The sequence below is a fragment of the Leptopilina boulardi genome, unplaced genomic scaffold (assembly GCF_019393585.1).
Source record: "Leptopilina boulardi isolate dan_hultmark-lab unplaced genomic scaffold, ZJU_Lbou_2.1 LbouV2_208, whole genome shotgun sequence".
Classification (NCBI taxonomy): domain Eukaryota; kingdom Metazoa; phylum Arthropoda; class Insecta; order Hymenoptera; family Figitidae; genus Leptopilina; species Leptopilina boulardi.
In genome coordinates this window covers 842,561-868,327 of record NW_026137761.1, presented here as the reverse complement: position 1 = coordinate 868,327, position 25,767 = coordinate 842,561, and the positions used below count along the sequence as shown (strand labels likewise).

At 28.6% G+C, this 25,767-nt stretch overlaps 1 protein-coding gene across 12 annotated transcripts in view; it reads right to left on the bottom strand.

Annotated features, from left to right (window-relative positions):
• Nucleotides 1-25,767, bottom strand: part of LOC127278580 (potassium voltage-gated channel protein eag) — a 1,151,741-nt gene that overhangs the window by 650,281 nt on the left and 475,693 nt on the right. The window lies entirely within an intron of this gene.

Genomic DNA, 25,767 nt, shown 5'->3' with positions numbered 1-25,767 from the left:
CTGTAAATCAAATTTCAAACGTTATTTGGACCATTCTTTTCAATTCCATCTCTAATATTAATAACTCCGCAGTTTTGTTATGGGGTAATTTTAATAGCCATCATATCTCTTGGGGTAGTTCGCAAAATTGTTATAATGGTATTAATTTACGTCATCATATAGATCTTTCTGATTTCATCTGCCTAAACAATAAATAAAACCTACATATCGTAACAGACCAGACAATAATGATTCCGTTTTAGACTTGACTTTTATATCTTCTCATCTCTATACTTCAGCATATTGGGATGTCTGGGAAGATACTTTAGGAAGTGATCACTTTCCTGCTGTCACTGGTCTTGTTTAACTATTCCTATTTCTTTTTTTCAATCTCACAAATATAATTTAAAACAAATATCTTGGTCTACATTCTCATCTACATTAGATGAATTCATTAAAAATAATAATATTAATGCCTCATCTCCTAATCTTGTTGTATTAGATAATTATAACCTTATTGTTGAAGGAGTTAATCAAGCTATTAATTCTTCTTGTCCAAATCTATCTCCAAAGCCATTCACTTATGCCAACCCTGCAAAGACAAAAAAATCATTTACACCTGCCCCATGGTTGAACAAATCTTGCGGTCAAGCCATTTTTAGTATAATATATTACCTCATGCGTGAACGAAGGATTTTGAAAAAAAAATTTCTAGAAATATCGATCATTTTTCGTCAAAAATTGAGGCACCCAATCGAACAACCGGTCGCGAGCTCGGGCCGGACGCTCGGAAGCCAGTAATAAATTTAAAAAATTAAAATTTTGATTTTCAATTTTATTGACATTTTCGTACGCTGACTGGCTTCCGAGCGTCCGGCCCGAGCTCGCGACCGGTTGTTCGATTGGGTGCCTCAATTGTTATTTTAGGGCTTTAAAATTTGATTTTTTGACCAAAAGAATATTAATTTTGGTTCAAATTTAAATTCCTTCGTTTAAAAAAATCGCAGTCACCGTAACCGCACAGAAAAAAACTATACTCATTTTTGCTGCTTATCATTTTGAGTAAATTATCAAAATGAGTAAACGGCAAACTTCACGTTACTCAAAATGAAACTGGTTAGTATCAAATGTCAGGTTATGCTAGATAAAATTGTTTACCACTATTATGTTGGTACTAACTGTGAACTATTTCATAGTGCGCCATCTGAGGATGAAAGAACGACTTGATTGCAGACGACAAAACCACGTTTTTGTCGTGAGCCGGAAAAATAGAAAAAGCAGAGCGAAGCGTGCTACCATACCGTCGAGTACATATATTGTATATACCGCGGTTTATCTTCTATTATTGTACCTATTTTGAGTATAGTGTTAATAAATTCTTTTTTGTTAAATAACTAATTGTGTGTGCCATAATTATTATATAGAAATCAACCAGTGAACTTGCTGGATTCTTATTGCTGATTTATTAATCATCTCTGGTAAGTTTGGTCGATTCTCTTTTCAATTCTATCTACCATTTAATTGCCTGCATCGTTCACTGTTGCCAATGGAAAAACTTTCAAGATGCTAAAGGATCATCCTTGTGGATTAATTTGTGCCTCCCGGACGAGTCGAACCCCTCTATTAATTTAAATTTAAAAATATAACAAATCTCGGTACACGGGTTGTCACAACATAAGAATTTTTAAATAATAAAAACTCAATTTTATAATATTATAATATTTTAAAATAATTATTTCGTTTATTACAAAAAAAGCAAAGCTTTTCGTCAATTGACGATGGATTTTTTTCAAATAAAAAAAGAACAACTTCTACTAAAAATTATAGATCCAAAGAAAAACTACATCAATCACATATATTTAATTTATAATTTTTTATTAGTTTATTGATCACAAAACAGTGATTTTAAGAATTAAAATTTATTTGTTAAAATTTTTAAAGATAAATTTTTTTTATTTATTAATTAATGTGAAAAAAATTTAACATATTATCATTTTGTTTCGTAAACAATATTTTACTTTTAAATTTTTTAAATAAGGCGCCATTACCTTTGGTTTTTAGACAATAGCGCTTTCTTTCTCTACTTCATGTTAACGCAGTTGGTATTACTGCCTGTCGTTTCATATGTTTCTTAACCTAAAACTTGATTTATTTTATTTTATAAATAATAATAAATTGACTTTAAGAATTAAATTCTTTTTAGTTTAAAAGTGTTTATTTATGAAAAACAATTGTTTTAGTACTATTTTAAATTAAATAATCATTTGTTATTTATCTATAATTTATAGTTAAACATTTACTCAAAATGAAACTGACGTTGTTCATTTTGATATTTTTTCACTGAAAACTCAAAATGAATAAGAGCGTTATCATTTTTGCTGCATATCAAAATGAGTATGATTTCGTACTCATTTTGAGTACAGTTTTTTTCTGTGCGTAGTTCTCAAAAATCACGATTCCGAGATAATAGCCTTTAATGTTTCAAGCGCATATACTCTTCTTTGAGATGTAGCGGATTGAAACAGCCATAACGTTGGTTCTAATGTTCCGATTTTGATGAAATTTTGTGAAAACATTCTGAAGAGTATGTATTTTTGATATATGCAATGAAAAAAATCGATTTTTTGACACATGAAAAGATATATAACCCCTTATACAAATTTAAAAATTCATGTAACTTTGACAATTACATTAAATTAAAAAAGTAGAACCTGAAACTAAAAAGATATTAAACTCTGCTAGAAGAACATCATTTAGAAACTTTTGAGAATCTCTAGATAGAAATACTCCAATTTCCACAGTATGGAAAGTTATTAAAGCTTTTAAAAATAGACTCACTCAACCAATCAATTCATCTTGCTCTGCAGTTGAAAAAGTAATAAATGATTTATTTGAACTTATTAAGGATACTTGTAATTGCATTTCATGATAATTTTTCGCAAAATTTTAGATCTAACACCTTCTTAGAATCTCCTTTACATTATCTGAACTTTCCATAGCTATTTCTTCTTTAAAAACAAAATCCTCCCCTGGTCTTGACAACATTGATTTTAATATCATCCAACACTATTCAATTTCTGCAAAAACTGTTCTTTTAGATATTTATAATGTCATCCTCAGTTCAGGCTCCTTTCCTTCCTCATGGAATGAATTTCTCATTTTTTTATTCCAAAATCAACAGGAAAATTTCGTCCAATTTTCTTAGCTTCTTGCCTATGAGCGACTCCACGTCAAGTAATCGCACCGATTTAGGCTATTTTGATAAATTTTTATAATATTGATAATTTGAGTTCCTTTAAGGCCCAAAAAAAGACATCCTAAGTATTTTTAAAAACTTCAAAATATTTTTAAAAATATTGTACATTTAAATATTTTGTAATATTTTTTTGATTTATTATAACTTCCGTAATTTTTAACCAATCGGGACGAATTTTTTTTAAAGTACTTGTATTTAGATGCTCTTTCATGATTGAATCTTTCATGAAATAATTCAAAAAGTATATCTTCGATTTTTTTCAAAAAATTCATGAACATTCTCTACAATGTCCTGAAAAATTTAAGACCTTGAAAAAGATGGCTTATAGTTTTAGAGAAAAAAATTATTTAGTTTTTGTAGCTGATAAACGGGTGTTAAATTAATAACACAGGCCTGCATGGTTTTTTTATTTTTGATATTGAAGTCGTTTCCTATGTAATTTTGTGCGCTGAACACGATCCCGTGTCCCAAAATGGCCCAGCACGTCAGGATTTTGAGAAAAGTGGGGGTAAAGAGCCCAAAAACCGTGTTTTTGGGTGTTTTCAAGAATTTTTTTCTCCTTAACCTGACGTGCTAGAAACTTCTACTAGGTCTTAAATTAAAGCTTAAAGCGTGCACTTTAAGACCCATATGCGCAAGTAAAAAAAAACTTAAGGAATTTGGAGAAAAGTGGGGGTAACCAAAAAAATTTTTTTACCCTAAAAACGCGTTTTTTATTTTTTTACCCCCACTTTTCTCAAAATCCTGTTGTTTTAGGCCATTTTGGAACCCGGGATCGTGTTCAGCGCACAAAAATACATAAAAAACCACTCCGATATAAAGTATGTAAAAAAATTTTTTTGAGGCTCTTTCCCCCACTTTTCTCAAAATCCCTTAAGTTTTTTTTTACTTGCGCATATGGATCTTAAAGTGCACACTTTAAGCTTTAATTTAAGACCTAGTAGAAGTTTCTAGCACGTCAGGTTAAGGAGAAAAAAATTCTTGAAAACACCCAAAAACACGGTTTTTGGGCTCTTTACCCCCACTTTTCTCAAAATCCTGACGTGCTGGGCCATTTTGGGATACGGGATCGTGTTCAGCGCACAAAATTACATAGGAAACGACTTCAATATCAAAAATAAAAAAAAAAGTCGAATTTTGCAGGCCTGTGTAATTAATAATATAAATTGTTTAAATAATTAAGTACCTCAAGGTAGTATTTTAAGCCCTTTAATATGCTCAATTTACACAAGAAAATTATTCTCTCGTTTACCTGCTAATTGTTTTAGTTGATGACCTCGCTGTCATCTCCAGATCTAATAATCCTGTAATTTGCATTTTAGCTCTTCAAAACTGTTTAAATATTTTTTCTAATTTTCTCAGTGAAAGAAATCTCGAACTTTGTCCTAAACAAACTAAACTAGTTTCATTAAAAAAAAAAATTATTAACCTTAATGATCATAACCTTTAGTTAAAACTCAACAATGTTTCTATCACACCCTCAAATACTGCCAAATTTTTAGGTATTATTCTAGATTCTAAATTTACTTTTGATGCACACTACAATTACCTAATAGAACAGTCTCGGAAAGTTTTGAATGTTATTAAGGCAGTCAGGGGAGTTTGGTAGGGAGCAAACCCTTATATTCTCCTTATCATCTTTAGAGCTTTAATCAAGAGTCGTATAGATTATGGTAACCATATCTATAAGTTTCAACGACATACAATTTTTGATAAACTTGGAAAAATTCGAAATATGGCATTACAATTAGCTCTGGGATGTTGAAACAGCACTCCCATGAATGTCATGACCGCTGAATCTTGTGAACCACCTCTAAGAAAAATATTCTGCTATTTAGCTAAAAAATATCAATTACAAATCTTTTCTAACCTAAACCAACCTCCCCTGATAAACTCTATCATCTTTGGATCATGAAAAAATACAGACTAATTTAACTACATATATACATTAATAATAGCGTATAATAAAGTTCATTCATTCTTAAAATTTATTTAACAATCACAATTTTTTAAACAAAATTCTTGTTTTTTTTTATAACATGTTACAGAAAATTAATAATTTATTCATACCAATTTAATTATATTAATACTAATAATCACTACACTGGAACGCCGATTATTAAGACACTGGATTATTTGGAAAGCTTAGACGCTAAAACGGGGTGAGGAGAAAAGGGAAATATCTCTGCACACTGTAGCGCATCTATTAAAGATTCCGTTCCCCGCCTTGATTTAATGTATTATTTTGCAATTATTTATTGGTGTAATATGAATATGATAAAAATTAATAATCTGTGTGACAATTTTGCTAAGTAAAATTTGTTTTATTTCGAAAAAACAATTAATATTTCTCACTTAATTAATATTTTCTTTTCTCACGTCTCATGCGCCTAACCTCAAAATTGTTGTTTAACTGTCAAACTTTGGTTATGTATTTCAATCAAAGGCAAAGAAAAAACTTCTTACGGCCCTGTAAGTTTATGCTTTTTCGTCAAGGTGACCTTTCCAGATTATTCAGACACACACCCGAGCTGTCCTAATATCCGGCGTTCCAGTGTATTTCTTTACCTTTAACTATCGCCCTTTATTATATTTGCAGACGCCGTTAGATGTCAGCAGCATGCAGGTAGTGTAATGCATGTGTGTAATGCGCTCCTCTCCCGCTAGAGGCAGCGCTGAATGCGCGGTTTTATTTAAATAATAAGTTTAAATTAATAAATTTAATTTATAAGATTAACACATAAAATATTGGCAAGCAACATGAGTAAATCGACTGAGTATTTTCTCACGTTAAAATATAAAACGGAAATAAGTCATAAACTGTAGAATAATAAAATGTGCAGTGGAGAAGACGAAAGCTGGATCCCTTGCAATAAATTTAACAGAATTTGGAATAATAAGAACGCGAACTTAAAGTACTTGTTTTAGATATTTGTCACGTTTTAGAATTTTATTTTATTGCTTTTATCCATTTTCTAAAGACATTCGAGTAAGCCGGGCATCTGGTTGACCAAAGACCCCAAGGAACTCTTTGCCTGGGTAATAAAAAAGGGATCCTTTTGTTCGTCTCCTCCGCTACTTCAGTACTGACCATATGATCGAGAAAACTTTCTCTTTTCGGACTTTTTCGGTTTTTCCAGTTTTTTGCAATGACTCAGAGGAGAAGGGATGTACTCTTACCCTTCTCCCTTAGCACACCTAGGGGTGGGGGCAGATGCCCCAGAGGAGGACCATAACGACAGGGGAGAAAAGCATCAGTTATCTCGCAGAAAAGAAGCTATTGACACGTAAAAGTCTTAGCACGAGCGAAATTAACTATATTGTATAGTTTTAATAAACTCATCATTTTGTTTTGTACATTAAAGTTTTGAACTTATTCTATTAAATCCCGACATCTAATTTTCTACAATTTTTTCACTTTTTGACAAATAATAAATAGTTTCACCGTTGGAGTTGAGCTTTTAAGCTCTTTATTGTGGGAACGGACCTCATCATCGTCGAGGATTCCGCATTGAAACCTGAACTTTCGAATTAAATTCTACTGTATGAAATCCAATATTTAAATTTGAAACGTTTACCGCGCAAAATCAGTTCGGCGCGTTACAGTAGCACTAAGCTGTAGCTGTCATATTACTTAAAATTGGTGATTATTAGCATTAGTATAAATAAATTATTAATTTTCTATAACTTATTACCAAAAAAACATAATTTTATTAAAGAATTGTGAATATGAAATAAAAATTCTGAAACTTTAAAAAAAAATAAGAATTTTGTTAAAAAATTGTAATTGCTAAATAAATTTTAATCTAAATTTTTTTTATTTTTATGTCTAACAAATTATATTTTTGTTGAAAATTATGATGGCAAAATACAAATTTAACTGAGTTTTTTCATCTTCTATTTTAGAATGTTTTAAAAAGTTATAATTAAAAATTTAAGAAAAATATCAGCTTAACTTTTATTTTTTTTAACAAAATTCTAAAGTTTCATTTAGAAATAAAGAAAAAGTTGCATGTTTTCTATTTAATGAATGTTTAAGATTTGTCACTTTTTTCAGATCATGGCGCGTTCCGCCATTCGGAAACGAAACGTAATTCGCTATAGGTATCGTGCATATCTAAATAAGTGATTATGTTAAGCTTTAATTAATTTTTTTAATATGAATAATTGAATTTAAAAATGGGAAATTATACAAATTATAATTTTAAAATATGCTTGCTATGTACAAAAAAAATAGTTTTGGTCTAAATATGAATTATAGTTAATAATTATCAAAATAATTAATTGAAATCAATTTTTGATTAAAAAAAATTTCTATCGTTCGCGCAGTTATGAAAACTTGGCGTGAATTATTTTTAAGTATTTAATAATGTTTTTGTTGGGATTTCAAAACTTTTTGTAAGTATCAATTAATGTCATGATTCAGTTATGAATCAGCTAAGAAGCATGTCTCTATCAGATCTATATTTTTATGAATATCAGATTTAAACAGTCGGATCAGGTCCCGCGTATAACATTTTAATAAGTTAGTAAAAAATTAAAAATTTCAAAATTTTTGAGTATATTCAGATGTCATTGATTATATATCGAGATTTTAACATAATTGATATTATTGGTAAGTTCCATGCAAATCGGTAAAGAATTATGAAACCCAAGTCTACCTATGAATCAAGCAAAAAAAATTTTTTCATAAAAAATTGAAAATTTTAAAATTTTTTGAGTATATTGAAATTTTCTGAAATGTATATCGAGATTATAACCTAATTGATATTATTTGTAAGCTTCATGCGAATCGGTCAAGAATTATAAGCTCCAAGTGTGTCTAATTATCAAAAAATCGATTTTTTATCATAAAAAAGTGAAAATTAAAAAAAAATTTGAGTGTGTTTAAATATTCACAATTATGTATCGAGATTTTGACCTAATTAATATAATTGGTAAGTTTCATGCGAACCGGTCAAGAGTTATGGGCTCTCCCAGGTGAAAAAATTGACGTCGATTTTTGTGTATTATTAACTTTTTATAGTACTTTTTTTGCTCTGAAATTGTTGAATATATTAATCATTTTTTCATGATTAAATCATTTGTTGCACCTCCAAAGTAGCACGTAATATTACAGTAATATTAAATTGTCCCCCTCATAGTAATATTACCGGTCAATATTAATGTAATATTACTGCAATATTACACAGTACAGATTTTCTTCATTCTAGCTTTTTGATATTTTTGAACGAGCAGTAATGAATTTATGGGTAATTCTCCGTGTAGCGTATAATTTAGTTATTGATATTATTCAAAATATATTTTTATAATTTAACAAAAATTAACATATAATGTAATTCCCACTAAATAACATACAAGTTTTAATGGAAAAATCTTCACCATGACGGACAACTAATGCTGACTTTTTAAACAATATATAATCGATTTTTAGCCTATTTCGTATTCACGGTAATTATACTGGCTAAATAATTAATACAACTACACTTTATTTAACAGAAAATAAGTATTTATAATTATTGAATTTATTATATAAATAATATGTGAAGGCTTTCCCATGAAGATTCTGTGATTCCCCATGTAAAATTGGAGCTTTAAAAGTGTAAAAACAGAAAAACAAGTATGAAATTAGTTTCTATCATAATAAATCGACTTGGTGAAGTTAATTGAGGACCCCGATTCAATAAGGAGACCTACGCTCGAGGCTGCCGCCTCGCGACCAGACAGGTAGTCCAAAAATGAAAAAAAAATAAAATTCAAAATTAAAATTTTTTAAAAAGGCTATCCTGTAGGAAATGAAAATCAGCACCTTTTTTCCTTTGAGATTTTTTTATAAAACGAATATTAAAATTAATAGAGGCAAAAAAGTAGAAATTTTTTTAAGATAATTTAATGGACTTTTAAAACATAACTCGTCGTAATTTTGCCAAATATTGATGGGTTTTTTTGAAATTTGGTGCATTTTATTCAGTTTATACTATTAAAGACGACAATCATAAAAAAATCAAGAAAATTGTTATTATTTAATATTAAATAATAATAAAGTTTTAATTTTGAAAATATGTGTTTTTCAACCTTCTACTGAAAAAGTTATTAAGGGAATTTTCATTCTGGAAAAACTTCTCGCGACAAAGTTTTTCCTTACACATTAAAGAAGTTTTTCCAAAATTTTGGAATTAATTCTATAAAAAATAAAGAAGTTATAAGGAAAATAGTGAAAAACTATTTTTCCTTATACTGCAGCAGTAGCCATGACACCTCACGGCTTAGTTTCTTCAGGGGCGTTCTTATTATATAATTCGCCTTACACTCGAACATGAAAAAATAATTATTTATTTGTTATAAAAAATATATTTCTTAAATTAAATAATAAATTATTATTTCATATTGTATAAGAAAATTATTATTTTTCCTATTCAAAATGTATATAAATACTGATTTCAAATATATTTATAATTATTAATATGTATTTTGGATATATTTTTATTTACTAACAGAAATAGAATACAAAAATATTTCATTATTAGTAAAATCAAAAATTTGTATGCCAAATTATTTAGCATGATCGAGTGTAGGGCGAATTATATAATAAGAACGCCCCTGAGGAAACTAAGCCGTGAGGTGTCATGGCTACTGCTGCAGTATAAGGAAAAATAGTTTTTCACTATTTTCCTTATAACTTCTTTATTTTTTATAGAATTAATTCCAAAATTTTGGAAAAACTTCTTTAATATGTAAGGAAAACCTCTATTAATTTTAATGTTCGTTTTATAAAAAAATCTCAATGGAAAAAAGGTGCGGATTTTCATTTCCTACAGGATAGCCTTTTAAAAAATTTTAATTTTGAAGTTTATTTTTTTCCATTTTTGGACCACCTGTCTGGTCACGAGGCGGATGCCTCAAGCGTAGGTCTCCTTATAGAATCGGGGTCCTCAATTATTGCTTCTGCAATATTATAACTAAGTTTTGTTTTGATTTTTATAAAATATTTCAGTTTCATTAAAAAGCTTCTTCCTGACGCATAAAACTGGGGACAAGAATTAACATCGAAAAATAGATATAAAAAATTATATTTTTTAACAACCAAGTTTTTCTGAATTCTTCAAACTTGCACATTTAAAAATTGATACCAATAATTAATTTTATTATTCTATATTGCTAAAAATATTTATTTTCGTCTCGTATATGACACTGGGGACAGGATTCCCCATTACAGGTTGGCTCTTTAATTTGCATTTTAAAAATAATATTTAATTTAATATATTAAAGTTACTTTTTCACGTTGGATTCATTACAATATATACAATTTATTTCTTAAAAAACACAAGGGACATGGAATTGTACGCTTCGTGGAAAATCACACTTATAGAAGATTATTAACAAAAATTGAATTTTCATTTTGACACTTCTAATTTGAATAGTCGCCAACTTTAGAAAGAATTTATGCATGATCAGTCACCTATATGATTTGAAAAATTTCTAATTATATTTATTGTAATTTCTTAATATATTAGGTGCTTTAGCACTAAAGGGCAATTTTATTCTCTTTTTCTACGCCCGTACATTTTTATTACATAAATAAATGATTAGAAATCGAATAGATTAATATTCAACTGTTTCAAAGTAAAAAAAAAACTACCTACTATAAAAAGTTAAAAAATACACAAAAATCGACTATATTCGAAAATCCCTCTACCGATTTTTTTCATCTTAGATTCAAATTACTCAGAAAATAATGTGGAATTAATATCTGAAGGGAGCCGAGATGGGCCAGTACTTTTAGGTTAAAGTTAGTTCAAGCACACTGTGACCTATAAAAAAATTAAGAGTTTATAAAATATATTCTCGCAGTAACTTTGCCACTACTTTCCCTTTACCACTTTCACTTCCACTTAAACTTTTTATAATTTTCATTCCCATTTCCAATTCTACTTTTTCTAATTTTCATTCCCATTCCTGTTTCCACTTCCAGTTTTTTATATCCATTGCCACTACCACTTTTTCTAATTCTCATTCCCACTTCCACTTGTTCCAATTTTCATTTCCATTTCATCGTCCACTTTTTTATTTTCATTACAACTTTTTTATATTTTCACTCCCACTTGTGTAAATGGAAATTAGAAAGAGTTTAAGTCGAAATGGCAACAGCTAATGAAAATTAGAAGTGGAAAAAATGGGAGTAGAAGTGGGAATGGAAATTAGAAAAAGTGAAAAGGGAAGTGGTAATCAAAATAAAAAAGTGAAAATGGGAATAAAAATTATAAAAAGTGAAAGTAGAAGTGAAAGTGGAAATAAGAATAAGAAAGAGTGTAAATTGAAGTGCGAATGAGAATTAGAAAAAGTGGAAGTGGTAATGTAAATAAAAAAGTGGAAGTGAAAATGGGAATGAGAATTAGAAAAAGTGGAAGTGGAAACGGTAATGAAAATAAAAAAATGGCAGTGAAAATGGGAATGAAAATTATGAAAAGTGCGGGTAAGAACATTAAATAGTTCCTGGTGGTCGATTTTCGACAAGTTTAACAAAAATATAATTTAGAAACACTTTCTTAATTTTTTTTATAGGTACTAACGTTAGTAACATCAGTAACGTTAGTAACGTTAATTTTTCTACCTGGGGCAGGTGTGTCTAATTATCAAAAAAATCAATTTTTTACTGTAAAAAATTGAAAATTTCAAAAATTTTTGAGCATATTTAGACGTCATTAATTATCATATATCGAGATTTTAACATAATTGATATTATTGGTAAGTTTTGTGCAAATCGTTAAAGAATTATGAGCTCCACGTCTACCTAAAAATCAACATTGTTACTTAATTTCTTTTTTGGTGAAAATTGAAATTTATATGTACTCTTTACTTGACTGAAGTAAAGATTTATTTCCTTTCAAATTAAAAAGTAAAAGATAATAAATTCTAAAATACAATAATTAATAGATTTAACAATTTTTACATTTATTTTAATTAACATATTTAAGAATTAACAAATAAAAATGATTTATATTGTTAAAAATTATTAATATTTTAGAAATGATATGCTAATATACTTATTGTAATAAATAATAAACAATTGAAAAATTATTTGATGGTTTTACAAAATAATAAACCTATCTATTTCATGTGTTTGTTACAATGAACATTTTCTAAGAAACCTTCATAGTCTCCCTTGGTCGAGCGCGTCTAGGCGCAGCTCCCAGTACGGTTGAGACCTGCATCACAGTGGGACGGATCTGCAAATTACTGTTCAAAATTCACTACAGGTCACAATTCTTAACGGATTTGATTAAATTTTTTTTTTAATTTTCAGCATTAAATTTGTGAGAGGATAGCTAAGCCTGATTTTTAATTTTGTCCTCCATTTTGTTATTATTTAAACAATTGTAGGGTAAAAATTGTCAAAAATCGGAAAAACAATTTTTATTTCTCCCAAAATAATTCAAAAAAGCCTTTTATGCATAGAAACTCATATAAAAACAAATTTACAGTATAAAAATTTAACAAATTGTTTAATTTATAATATAACTGGCATAAAAATTAATTTTTACTTTAGGATCTATTTAAATACTATTTAGGAGTACAGTATATAATAAATTTATACTATAAATAAATAATTAATATTGTTATAAACAATTTAAACAATAAACAAATACAAAAAATTGTTTATTTTGAAAAATTTGTGGTTTTGGTAGTGAATAAAACTTCAAAGGGGTATAGTAACTTTTCCTTAAATAGTATTTGCAATTATAAATAAATTAAATTGTTTATAACAATTATTATTATTTATTTATTTTTATTAAATTTTATTTTTAAGATTAAAATTTTTCTTTTGTGCTTTAAATAATCTAGAGTTAAATAGATATTACGAAAAAACATTTTTTTAATTTACACGCATAAATAAATAATTCTAAAACATTAATTTTTTATAAACAATCATCATTTAAATGCAAAGAATCTAATAAATCGTTTTTTTTTAAACAAATCCTTATTTGACAGGATGAATGATAATAATTCATTTTTATAAATAATACTTAATGATTTTAGTGTTAAATTAATTTATAAATAATTTCAAACATTGTTATTAACATTTTTTTTTATTTTTATGTATTTTTTATATTTTTTTTAATTTAAAAAAAAAATTTTAATATATATTTTTTTATTTACTATAAATTTTAATTTTAGTAGTTACTTAAATATTCTTAAATTAAACTAACGTTTTTGTAATTAATCAGAAATTATTATTTCGTCATTACTGGCAACATCAGAAATTATCTGTACAGCCGAAGCAAAATCAAAGTCTGAACTACTCTGAAAGGACAAAATAAATTGTTACTTAACCAACAGAAGAAAATCTAACAGTATGCTTTAGCCAATCAAGACAATATGAAGAAAAATTCAGAAAAAAGGATTGTTCTTTGAGTTAAAGAATGCCGTAATTTATTCAGCCAACAAGTGATTTAATTTTCAAGAAGTGAACCTTGTAACTCATATTTAGTAAGGAGTTTCATTATTTCATTTTCATCCTCTATTTTAATTTTTGCCCAATCTGCTCTTAAAGTTGCAAGGTATAAATCAGATGAAACCAATAATTTGTTAAATAAATCTTCCATTGTTGTTAAACGAGAAATTTTTCTGGTATGAAATTCTCGATAATATCTAATATGTTTATTCCGAGCTTCGGCAGCTTCCTCAGAATATTGACCGATTGGAAGAAGAAATATTTTCATAACTTCTGCTCCATGTGTCAATATTTTGTGCACAGTCATGGGCATGTAAAACCATGGATACAAATTTACATACAATTTTGCAGTTTCATCTGCAAATTCGCTAAACAATCGTATGACTACTTGAGTACTACATCTTAGCATCTTTATAACAATGCTAAATCGTTCAAATAACTCCTTATTTACTCCTGTTATCTTAGCAACTTGCTCAGGTTCTGCAAAAAATCGACGGGCAGAATTTCCGGTATTTGAAGTTCCAGATCCTGGTATCGGTTGATCCACAATTATTCCTAAAGCTTGTTTAAGAAAGACCAAACTGAAAATTGGAAGTATTTACTATTTTTTTCTTTAATGCATCCAAATTATTCATTTCTTTCGGCGTAACTCCACAGATGTAGCAAGATGCTGATGAAGGTGTTTTTGTAAGTGCCTGACATACTTTGCCATCAACCATGGTCAAATTCATTTCGGATTTAATCATCGCTTAGGCAATGAAGGATGAGGATTTTTCCAAATCTTGCTCGAGTCATCTGAATTAACTAAACACATTGGGACCATCGAAACTGTAAAAAGGTTTCCGTCTGCAGAGTCAGTTGTACTAAATTTTTGATGGTATTGCGAGTGACTTGAAGATCCGTCGCAACCATATTTCAAGATAAGTTTTAAATGACAAGTTTTATTCTTCGAAATAGTTGGTAAACTAACTTTAGGGTCTTTAAGAAGCCGCATTACCGTGTGATCTATTAAAGACTGCAAGTTACAGCGAGCTTCAGTTTCTGTAATTATTATTTGATAAGGATAACATTCTTTTTTGCTCTCCCTAATAAGATGATATGACGGATACATGTCAGCATATTTTTCTTTAGCTTGTTCTCGTAGTACTTGATACTGATATTTAGATAACTTTCAATCTTCTATTAAAGACAAAGCTTCTTCTGCGGAATAAGGTTTTATTGGTGATTCACATTCAAACATACTATTAGTATTCTCGCATAGTGATGCATCGGTATCATGTGAATCCAAAAGTTTACAAATAGCTTTAGCTAATTTTATTTTTCCGGTTATACGCAAATTTCGAATGAATGGATCTTGAATTTCTGAAGCAGTGAAACATTCCTCAATTTTCATAAATTTACGTCGTTTTGAAGAAATTGATAATTGATCATATTCATTCTTATTAGATTGAAGCATTCATAAGCTCTCAGTCCGGGGATTATTAATATATTATGTAATTTCTTATTCTTATTTAATTAAATTTATGTGACACATCGATTCTGAGAAGCAAATGAGTTCCAACAGGTGGCCGATAAATTGTAAACATAAATGTTTAGGGAAGTATTACCCACATTCTATTATCTCAAATACAAAGGAAACAATAGTATTGTTAAAATTTAAAGGGACTTTATATTCTTAATTTCTATTATTCAATATAATGAGACACGTGCTAACTATATCATCAGATAAGATTGTAAACGTGTAGTGAAATTTATGAATGAAAATACGTTAGTATTTATCTTTTTTTTTGCTTTTCCAAATTCTATATTATACTTATATATATCAATATTCTTTCTCTTTTATTTTTAAATTATTTGTCGCTTTTCAAACTAAATTAGAGGAATCTTTCCAATAATTATTTAGTTTTTTAGCTTTTGTTATTAACTTTTCAAAATTCTTTTACTTGTTTAAACAATTGATTGTTTATCGTTTCAAAGAATTTGATGCTAAGAAAATAATAATAAATAAAAGAATTAATTATTTTTATTTGAGTAATGTAAATAAACAATCTATCTGACAATATAGTTTTTCTTTGTTTATATAAACGATTGTGAGTCTTTCCTCATTAATTCTCTCAATTCTGAATAGAATAAAACTTACTTTTAACTTAGTAATTATAAATAAATAAAAATAAATACAAACACACCTTGATTTTGTGATAATCTCACAATTAAAAATCGATTTGCAATTTGTTTATGTAGTTTATGAAATCTACAAAAAAAATATAAAATAAATTATTTTAACAGTATTATAAAATTTTACCTAACAAAACTTTAAGGGTTAGTTTCTCCTAACTCTATTTCTAAATTTTTAATTCTTGGTATAAAAAAGATTAAACTTTAATGACTCATCATAGTTCAACAATATATTGTTAAACTATAATGTTTACATTAAACTTCAATAGATTTATCTCTGAAAAACCCTACTCGATAATTAATTTGAATAAATTAATTATATCCTATTCTAGCTATTTCTTGGGGTTGTCAGGGTCATCTCTATAGTTTAATCTTTCAAATTGTCATGTGGATCGCCTATTGCAATGCACATGGCATATAAGAATACTAAACAAGAATTACGATTTATCTTTTTAACCACTCTTGGACAATCAATGGTGTTAGTAGAGATCGTTAGAAAGCCCCTGACCATTGATTTTCCGTGGCTTGACTTTGAAGATTTATTTGTTGGTATGATTTTTGTTGTTTTGTCAAATAATAATTTATTCCATTGCAGATTTGGAATGTCTGTCGTGTTGGTAGAAATCTTTCGAGAGCTCCTGACAACAGACTTTCCTCTTAAGCATTATTTTTATTGTTAATTTAGGAAGGACCAATCGTATTGGTAGAAATCGTTAGAGAGCCCCTAACAATTGGTCTCCCAAAATCAACAATTATTAAATAAATTTTATTTTTAATTACGATTTAGTCCTTTTTATCTTTCTCGCCCAGAGATGCAGATCGTTTAGGTAGAGATCGTTAGAAAGCCCCCAACAATCTGCATTTGAGTATGAGTAAGAAATTTCAAATTGATTGAGCGAAAATCCGCGAGTTTCCCTCACTACTTTACGCTGGGCGCTTCTCCCATGTATTTCTTACCGTCAATTTCTCCCTCTATTTGGATTTTTCGCGGCGTCTATTTTCGAATAGCCAATTACATTTAAATTATTTTCTAAGGACGGAGATATTTCTCTCTCTCTAATTCCGTTTCTAACGTTCGCCAAGAACAATGCCATTGTCTACCTGTCAATCATTTTTCTCTAACTGATTTTCATTTTCTAAAATCTTTAATTTCTCAAAAAATAATAATTTTAAAATTATTTAACTTTTACCATTAATTTTTAAATAATTTTTATTTTAATATAACATATAATTTTATTTAATTATTATTAATTTCAGCAATTTTTTAAAATAATTTTTATTATTTTACTTTCTAAATAATAAAAAAAAATATAAAATAAATTTATTCTTAAAATAATAATCTATAAAAATTCTTATCTGTAAAGAAAAAACTTTAAATTTAAATTAAATTAATAATTCTCTTAATTCGCATTTATATCTACCTTCTCTTTCTATTATTTTTCCTGTTTATGTTTTCATTGTGTTATCTATAGATATCTTCTCTCTCTTTCTATTATTTTCAGAAATTCAATTTATTTAGTTTTAATTTCATTACTTTGTATAATTTAATTTTTAATATTTATTCATTTATAATTTTTAAATAATTTATAATTATTTTGTAATAAAATTTTTAGACTATTGAAATACCATTTCAAGATTTTCTCCCTAGTGTGGATTTTTCTTTTGACTCTGACAAATAAACAATAAAATCAGAATTTAATCAATCTTCGAATTTTATTTCAAATTTACTTTTAACATTAAAAGGTACCTTCCATTTTTTAAAAAATTGAGGAAGAAAACATCGCGTTAACTCAGCGCGAACTTGATCCAAATGTTCATCAGGTAAGTTGTAAGTAGTTTCCAAAAAGTCCAGTAAATTACTTGTATCATTACTACAATTATTTTCTATCATCAAATTAAAAAGAATTTTTCGGGAAAAGGAAAAAAATCCATTTTTTGATGAGTATTACTCAACAAAAATTACAGAATTAAAAAAAAATAATAAAAAAATAAAAAAGTTTAAATGGTGTTTCGTCAATATACCAAAATAAGAAAGTATAGTATTTAATACAAATGTTACAAACCTGCAATATTACTTCTGAAAAAAAAGTTGCGAAAACGCTAAGGAAAATTGTGACTCAGTACATTGATACTTATACTTATTGGAGTTGATCTCACTTTTGAGAAAGGCATCCATCTATCGGCAATAAAGGAACTATACACTTCTTGGCGCGAATAATTTAAATTATTAACGTTTACTGACACATAATGTAGATGTGTAGAAAAATATTAATCTCACAATCACTCACATTTAACTATAAAGTATCTTATTTAAATAAACTATTAAATATAATTCTTACAAACAATAAGATTTTATACCATTGAAATCATTTTATAACTAGGTATTATTTATAAAAATGAATTATTATCATTCATCCTGTCAAATGAGGATTTGTTTTAAAAAAACGATTTATTAGATTCTTTGCATTTAAATGATGATTGTTTATAAAAAATTAATGTTTTAGAATTATTTATTTATGCGTGTAAATTAAAAAAATGTTTTTTCGTAATATCTATTTAACTCTAGATTATTTAAAGCACAAAAGAAAAATTTTAATCTTAAAAATAAAATTTAATAAAAATAAATAAATAATAATAATTGTTATAAACAATTTAATTTATTTATAATATCAAATACTATTTAAGGAAAAGTTACTATACCTCTTTGAAGTTTTATTCACTACCAAAACCACAAATTTTCCAAAATAAACAATTTTTTTTATTTGTTTATTGTTGAAATTGTTTATAACAATATTAATTATTTATTTATAGTATAAATTTATTATGTACTGTACTCCTAAATAGTATTTAAATAGATCCTAAAGTAAAAATTAATTTTTATGCCAGTTATATTATAAATTAAACAATTTGTTAACAATAATTGTTTATAACAATTACTGTTGGTTCTAACTTGATTATTTATACTGTAAATTTGTTCTTATATGAGTTTCTATGCATAAAAGGCTTTTTTGAATTATTTTGGGAAAAATAATAATTGTTTTTCCGATTTTTGACAATTTTTACCCTACAATTGTTTAAATAAAAACAAAATGTAGGAAAAATTAAAAATCAGGCTTAGCTATTCTCTCACAAATTTAATGCTGAAAATTTAAAAAAAGAAATTTAATCAAATCTGTTAAGAATTGTGACCTGTAGTGAATTTTGAACAGTAATTTGCAGATCCGTCCCATTGCAGCTGCAGTGTAGGTACACTAGTGATGGTCGAGAGCTCGAATCTCGGGAGTCAACCGGTTAAAAAATTTCGAGAATGTGTAAATTACTAATTTTTTTATTTTATTAACATTATCAACATTAAATTTAGACAAAATATGACACTCTCTTAAATTATTATATTAATTTTAACTGTATTTTTTTATAAAAAGTCTTATATTTGTTACAAATGTGTCATATAAGATGTTGTGACTGGATTTAAAAAATTTGTAATTGATTTATATTATCGTTACATATCTGTTATAAATCACTAGTAACAGTGTTATGTATTTGTTGCATATCTGTTACAGAGTTCAGAGCTGACATTTATCGTAACCTGCTTGTAACATGCTTGTAACATGCTATAAGCTTGTGATAGAACGTGTTACATCTTTTTATATAACAAATATATAACCATTACTTATTCGTGTTTGCTGTGGTTTTACTTATTACAAACAAACTCTCAGTTCTTTCCACGCTTAATCGTTCAATTTTTTTAGTCTGTATTCCTGGACAAATAGGAATTACTGTAAAATTAATTAGCCGATAAATCTGCTAAATTAGCAGCTAAAAATAGTTCTCTCCTCAATTTCGCGCTTCCTTACTCTGCTTTTTTCGCTTCTGTAAAAAATGATCTGAAGAAAAGTTGTCATGACTTCTTCAGAATAGTCAGCAAAAATTAAGGAGTATTATATACTCGAAAATTCTATAAGCAACAATCAAAACCATGGTTTGCTTCATTTGAAGGAAGAAGATCTTGGATTATCTCTATCTCTCGCATGAGGAGTAATCATTACTCTCTCAATGCTAGTATGTTTGGAAAAAACTTCTTTGCTTCCCAAATTGTTCATGTGATCCTAACATTGATCAAGATCTTGATCACATTTTTTGTTCATGTCCCAACTTCAATCCTCACAGACATACTCTCCTTAAAGGACTATCTACAACTCTTAAATTCCCTACACCATTTTGCAGTATTCAATTTCTTACTAATCCCTCTATCAAAGTAGTCTCACACGTTTTTAGATTCCTAAAATTATTTAATTTATAATTCTACAACCAATTTTTACTCATCACTTAAAAATGTGATGTACCCCATTTACCTGGTCATGGCAGTGTGTATAAGCCTTAATGCCATTACGTTGCTAACGTAACTCACAGTTGGGTTAGAAGGAGAAGAAGAGTGTCTATGTATAAGTAAAATAATCTGTGTATCAAGTTGACAAGTGTGCATCTACCGTTTATGTATTTGTGGGATTCCATATTCGTAATCAGCGACTCTAAATACTCCTGAGTAATATTTTCAAGTAAATTGATTGATTTTTAAAATTGTCGTCCGCCATATTGGAGCCGCCATTTAAAATTTTTAAAAACGGACCTTAGATTTGTAAGCAGCGACCCAAAAAACCCCCCGAGTAACCATTCTCAAGATAATTGTATTAATTTTTAATAAAGTCGTCCGCCATATTGGAACCGCCATTTTGAATTTTGAATAACTGACTTTAGATTCGTAATCAGCGACCCTGAAAACCATAGGTGTAGTACCTCTTGTAGCTATTTATCAAGTGTCCTAATTATGGGACTGAAAGAGCTAACTTACACTTGACAATTTTTGTTATTTTCGAGATATTAATTAATTAGTTAATGTTAATAAATAATGAAATATTTTACAAATAAATCATGTTATTGCAATTCTGAAGCTACTCATTAAAAGTTGACGTAATTCCGCATCCAACAAGCCCTATATGAAGTATTTTGGAATAGAGGATTTTTTATAAACATTTGCAATGTTAGCCAATTGTTTATTAACAATCCATTAATACAAAATACTTCATATAGGGCTCATTGGAAGCGGAATTATGTAAAATTTCACTTAGTAACGTCAGAATTACGATAACTTTATTTGTTTATAAAATATTTCTTTTTCTATTAACCTTATACAGATGATACAGATCGGACGGTGGAGCGCCTTGGCTTGCGATCACCGGAGTCAAGCACAGCTGAGTTCGGTTAGTACGTGGATGAGTGACAGCTTTGGTGCTCGTTATAGTTCTGGTGTTTTCACTGTAATTGAAATATATCAAGCGGGAAGTTTGACCTCGAGAATGTGTTTGTTCATTTGTGATAACTATCCAAATATATAAACAAAACTCGATTGTCAATAAACCGACTGCGCTAGGGAGAGGTTATCTGTAGTTTTCCACTCCCCTGGCCAAAAGTCCAGGCAAATGCGAGTGCTTCTAATGAAGTCGGCTTACAGCCCCAAAAATTTAGAGTTTGTGAGTTTTTTTATTTTTCAAATTTTTTTAGAAAGTTCAAAACGTATTTTTTCAACCCAAAAATATGGAAATGTCCTTTTTCTTTGTCTTCGAGATATTAATTAATTATTAAGGTTAATAAAAAATGATATATTTTATAAACAAATAAAGTTATCGTAATTCAGACGTTACTAAGTGAAATTTTACATAATTCCGCTTCCAATGAGCTCTACATGAAGTATTTTTGATTACTGGATTGTTAATAAACAATTGGCTAACATTGCAAATGTTTATAAAAAAATCCTCTAATCCAAAATAACTTTATTTATTTTTAAAATATTTCATTTTTTATTAACAATGATTAATTAATATCTCGAAAATAACTAAAAAGGACAGCTTAATATTTTTTGTAGTGAAAATACACATTTTTAGTTTTCAAAAAACAAAAAAATCAAACCAAAAGACCGATCGCCAATTATTTTTTCATCTATCTGTTTAAAAGTTATGTCTTCAAAAATTCACTGTTTAAATTTTACAAAAAATTCCAATCCCCTCTCTCTCCTACAGTTTTTGTAAAAACCTAACAATTCTTCATGGTTATAGTACTCACCCCTAGGTCTAAAATATGTGCAAGTTACAGCCCGATCTGATCAACTTTTGTTTCCCTTAGTACGTTGCAGGAATTTTAACCCATATGTTTTTTAGCGAAGATCGTTGTCATGCGTATTAGTATAGGTTTGCGAGTGTCTATGTATAAGTAAAATAATCTGTGTATTAAGTTTACAAATGTGTATCTACCGTTTATTTATTTGTGCGTTTGTGTTCTTCCAATCACCGTGATGTGTTAATTGGAATGACCAATGCCATTTGTACTAGCACATAGTATGATACAAATATGACCTTCAAATTTTAAACTCAAATAAAGATTATATTCTACGATCATCAATTTGTCAGCAATACATTTAATTGACTCTTCTTTTTTATAAAAAATGATTTTTTACCATAATTTCTTCGCCTAAGTTCCGGATAATTCTTAGAACTATAAGATGTTTTAGAACAAAATGGCTTTGGATATTGTTTTGTACAAAGTATATGCAAATCTATATTAACCCGTTGCCTGTCGCTGACGCATATATGCGCGAAACTAAAACTGGACAATAGTGCAGTTGACGCATATATGCGCAACTTATAAAAAGTGATTAAAAAAATCTTAAATATTCCTCAAACTGTTTACTCGGGGGTTTTCGGGGTCGCTGATTCCAAATCTAACATCAGTTTTTCAAAATTCAAAATGGCGGATCCAATATGGCAATAATCGTATCCGTACATTTTTAAGAATTTCAATCCGACATTTTTAATTTTTAAAAACTGCACTGCAAAAAGAAGTATCTTATTATAAGATACATTGGAAGCAAGTTACCAAAAGTATCTTCCAATCCATCTTATATCTTAAGAAAGTAATGCATTTTAAGTTGCTTTAGATAACTTAGAAGCAAGATATAAAAAACATCTTAAAAAGGCGACCAAAACATCTTAAAATAAGATACTTCTTTTTGCAGTGTGATGTCAGATTCGTAATCAGGAACCCTAAAAACCTTAGTATATCAAATTTCATGAAAATCCGTTAAAATTTTTTTCAACACACTTTTGGCCCAAACAGTGGAAATCTTGTCGACAGCCAAGGGGTTAAGTCTTGTTTTATTTTGAAGCTTTAACAAAAATGTAATTTACATATTCAGTCAACTTTGATTTTGAACCTTTAACGAAAAAGTAATTTTCATATTCAGTCAACTTTTGTGTTGAATATTTGCTCACAAGTGGACATTTTAAGATTTAAATAATCTATTCTGAAAGCTGCGATGCAACACTCCCAAGTTAACCTTAAAACATTCAATGAATCTTTCGTGAATTTTCGGTGCTGTGTGGAAGGATACATATAAAATTTTAAAGGAGTAAAAGTACATGTATTTCAAGTATACTTAAGGTTAATAGTCCATCGAGGTTCACTATAAGGAAGCATTAAAGGATATGTAATGGGATCAACATTTTCACTAAGACTAGAATTTCGAATTCTCTTTCAATCCTTTAGCCATATTTCTATGTCGCGTTCCATAAGAGATTCACCATCTTCGCTAACAAATACAAGAGCTATTTTACTGCTTCAATTATTACTCGCGTTTATTCTACATTTGAATATTCCTTATAGGCTCATTTTTAGATTTTGCTAGTGCTTTTTCTTCTAATTCTACTCCTCTCATCATTTTAAACGCGTTAGCATAAGGCCCAATTTCCATTAATAATTTGTCAATTTTTTCCGTTAATGATAATAACCATTTCTTATTAGATTTATTCTTTAATCGTTCGAGTACTGCTTCATTGGTATCAAGAATGTAGAACTGATCATGTTTTTGGTTGTCATCATCATCAGGGTGAAGAGCTTATGTATTATGATACACTTGTCCGTTTACACGAAGAAAATAAGGACCATATCTTTTAGGAATGTTTGCTTTTGCTCCCATGCTGGCGAAAATTAATGAATCAAAGCTTGAGTCAAATAATACATTTTTGAAATAAAACGGATAAGCATTTAAAACTTTCAACTGTACTTTTCCCTTGTGACAGCAACTATTAAATAATCTTCTGACCCACTTTCACACAAAAAATGTAACGCACTACAAAACTCACATGCATTAACATTCATCGAACCTACATAATCATGTCAACTTTACTTTAATCGAAATCTTCAATGGACTTAATTGCAACTTCTACAGTGTCTAACGTTTTGTCATTTTTCTTATCGTTTTTACATGCCAAATTCTTTACTTGAAGCACTTTCTTTTCATCTTCCGTTTCCATAGATAATTTCTTCCTCTTATATGCCAAACTTTTTTCTTTGTGTATTTTCATTTCATCCCCAGGATGGATTTACATGTTAATGTAAATATACAGAATCATAACCAAAAATAATAAGACATACTCAGAAAAGCTACTCCAAGAAAGAAATCATCTCTGTGGCGAAAAAAGGACGAAAATCGTAATTGGAAAAAATATCGAAATTAACAATTTCATATAATTTTCAAAATTTTTATAAGTACCTGACAAGATGTAAATTATAATTATAATAATAATGAAACTTCATAGATTTGATATAATCTTTCTAAATAGGGGTAGATATCACTCCATCGGTGACTTTGTAGATAATTCATTTTTAAATAATACTTTCTTAAGACCAAACACATGTTTGGTAAAAGCAACAAATTTTCCATTTTTTTGATATTTTAGGGCAATTTTACTTATCTCTTTCATTTTTAAAAATTTACAATACTTTACAACCCTTTAAAAAAGACCCCCTAACATTTGCCTACATTTTCCCTACTTCTATTCTTTATTACTCCCTAAATCCCAAATTATCTCACCTAGACCCCGAGGTAAGCACTAGAGATATGTCGCAAAATTTCAATTATCGCAGTACAACTTTCCTCGCTCATTAACAAACATTTCTCCTGGCTCTGGCAGAAGAGTTCCTTGATGCTGATTCCACATATACGAAACACGCGCGTTTTGCGCTGACGCATGTCGCTAGTGACAGAGTGGGATACGTATTTGTTGACGCGTAACGCTAGCGATAGAGTGATATACGTATACCACTCTGTGGCTGGTTTCACAATAGGCTTGACGCAAAGTAAACGCAGCGTTGACGCGACGCATCCCCATTTGATTAGCATTGGGATGCGTCGCGTCAACGCTGCGTTTACCTTGCGTCGAGCCCATTGTGGAACCAGCCTGTCGCTAGGACACGCGTAAGCGCAAAACGCGCGCGTTTCGTATATGTGGAATCAGCATGAGACTGGAAACGCCACGACTAAGCCCGTCCGCGAGTCGGAACCCGTGTTAAATCTTCATACAAAGTTTAAATAAACAATAACTTGTAACAGAATTCTTAGTATTTTCTTATTATCTACTCCTACCTTTTCGTAATAGTTTCAATTTTTTTATCTATATAGTGGCTTGGCGGAACGTTCTAAAAGGATAAACGATACCACATAAAAATAAACAGAATTTCGAGTTTCTTTTCTCACACAATTTCAGTTAACTTTAAATTCTGATAGCTTGGTGCCGCCCCTAACCTCAAAATTGAAAAATTCCTAATTAATTAATTTACGGTTTGTAACATTTTAAAATTTTTAAGAATTTGTTACACGTGGAACTACACGTGTACTTGATACTTTGATATTTCTCGAAAATTTTATAACCTTTTACACGTGTAATCGATACTTTGATATTTCTCTAATATTTAATAAACTTTTTTCACACGTAATTACTCGTGTAATTCATACTTTGAAACTTTTTTAAAATTTCAAGAATTTGTTACACGTGTAATATATACTTTGATATAT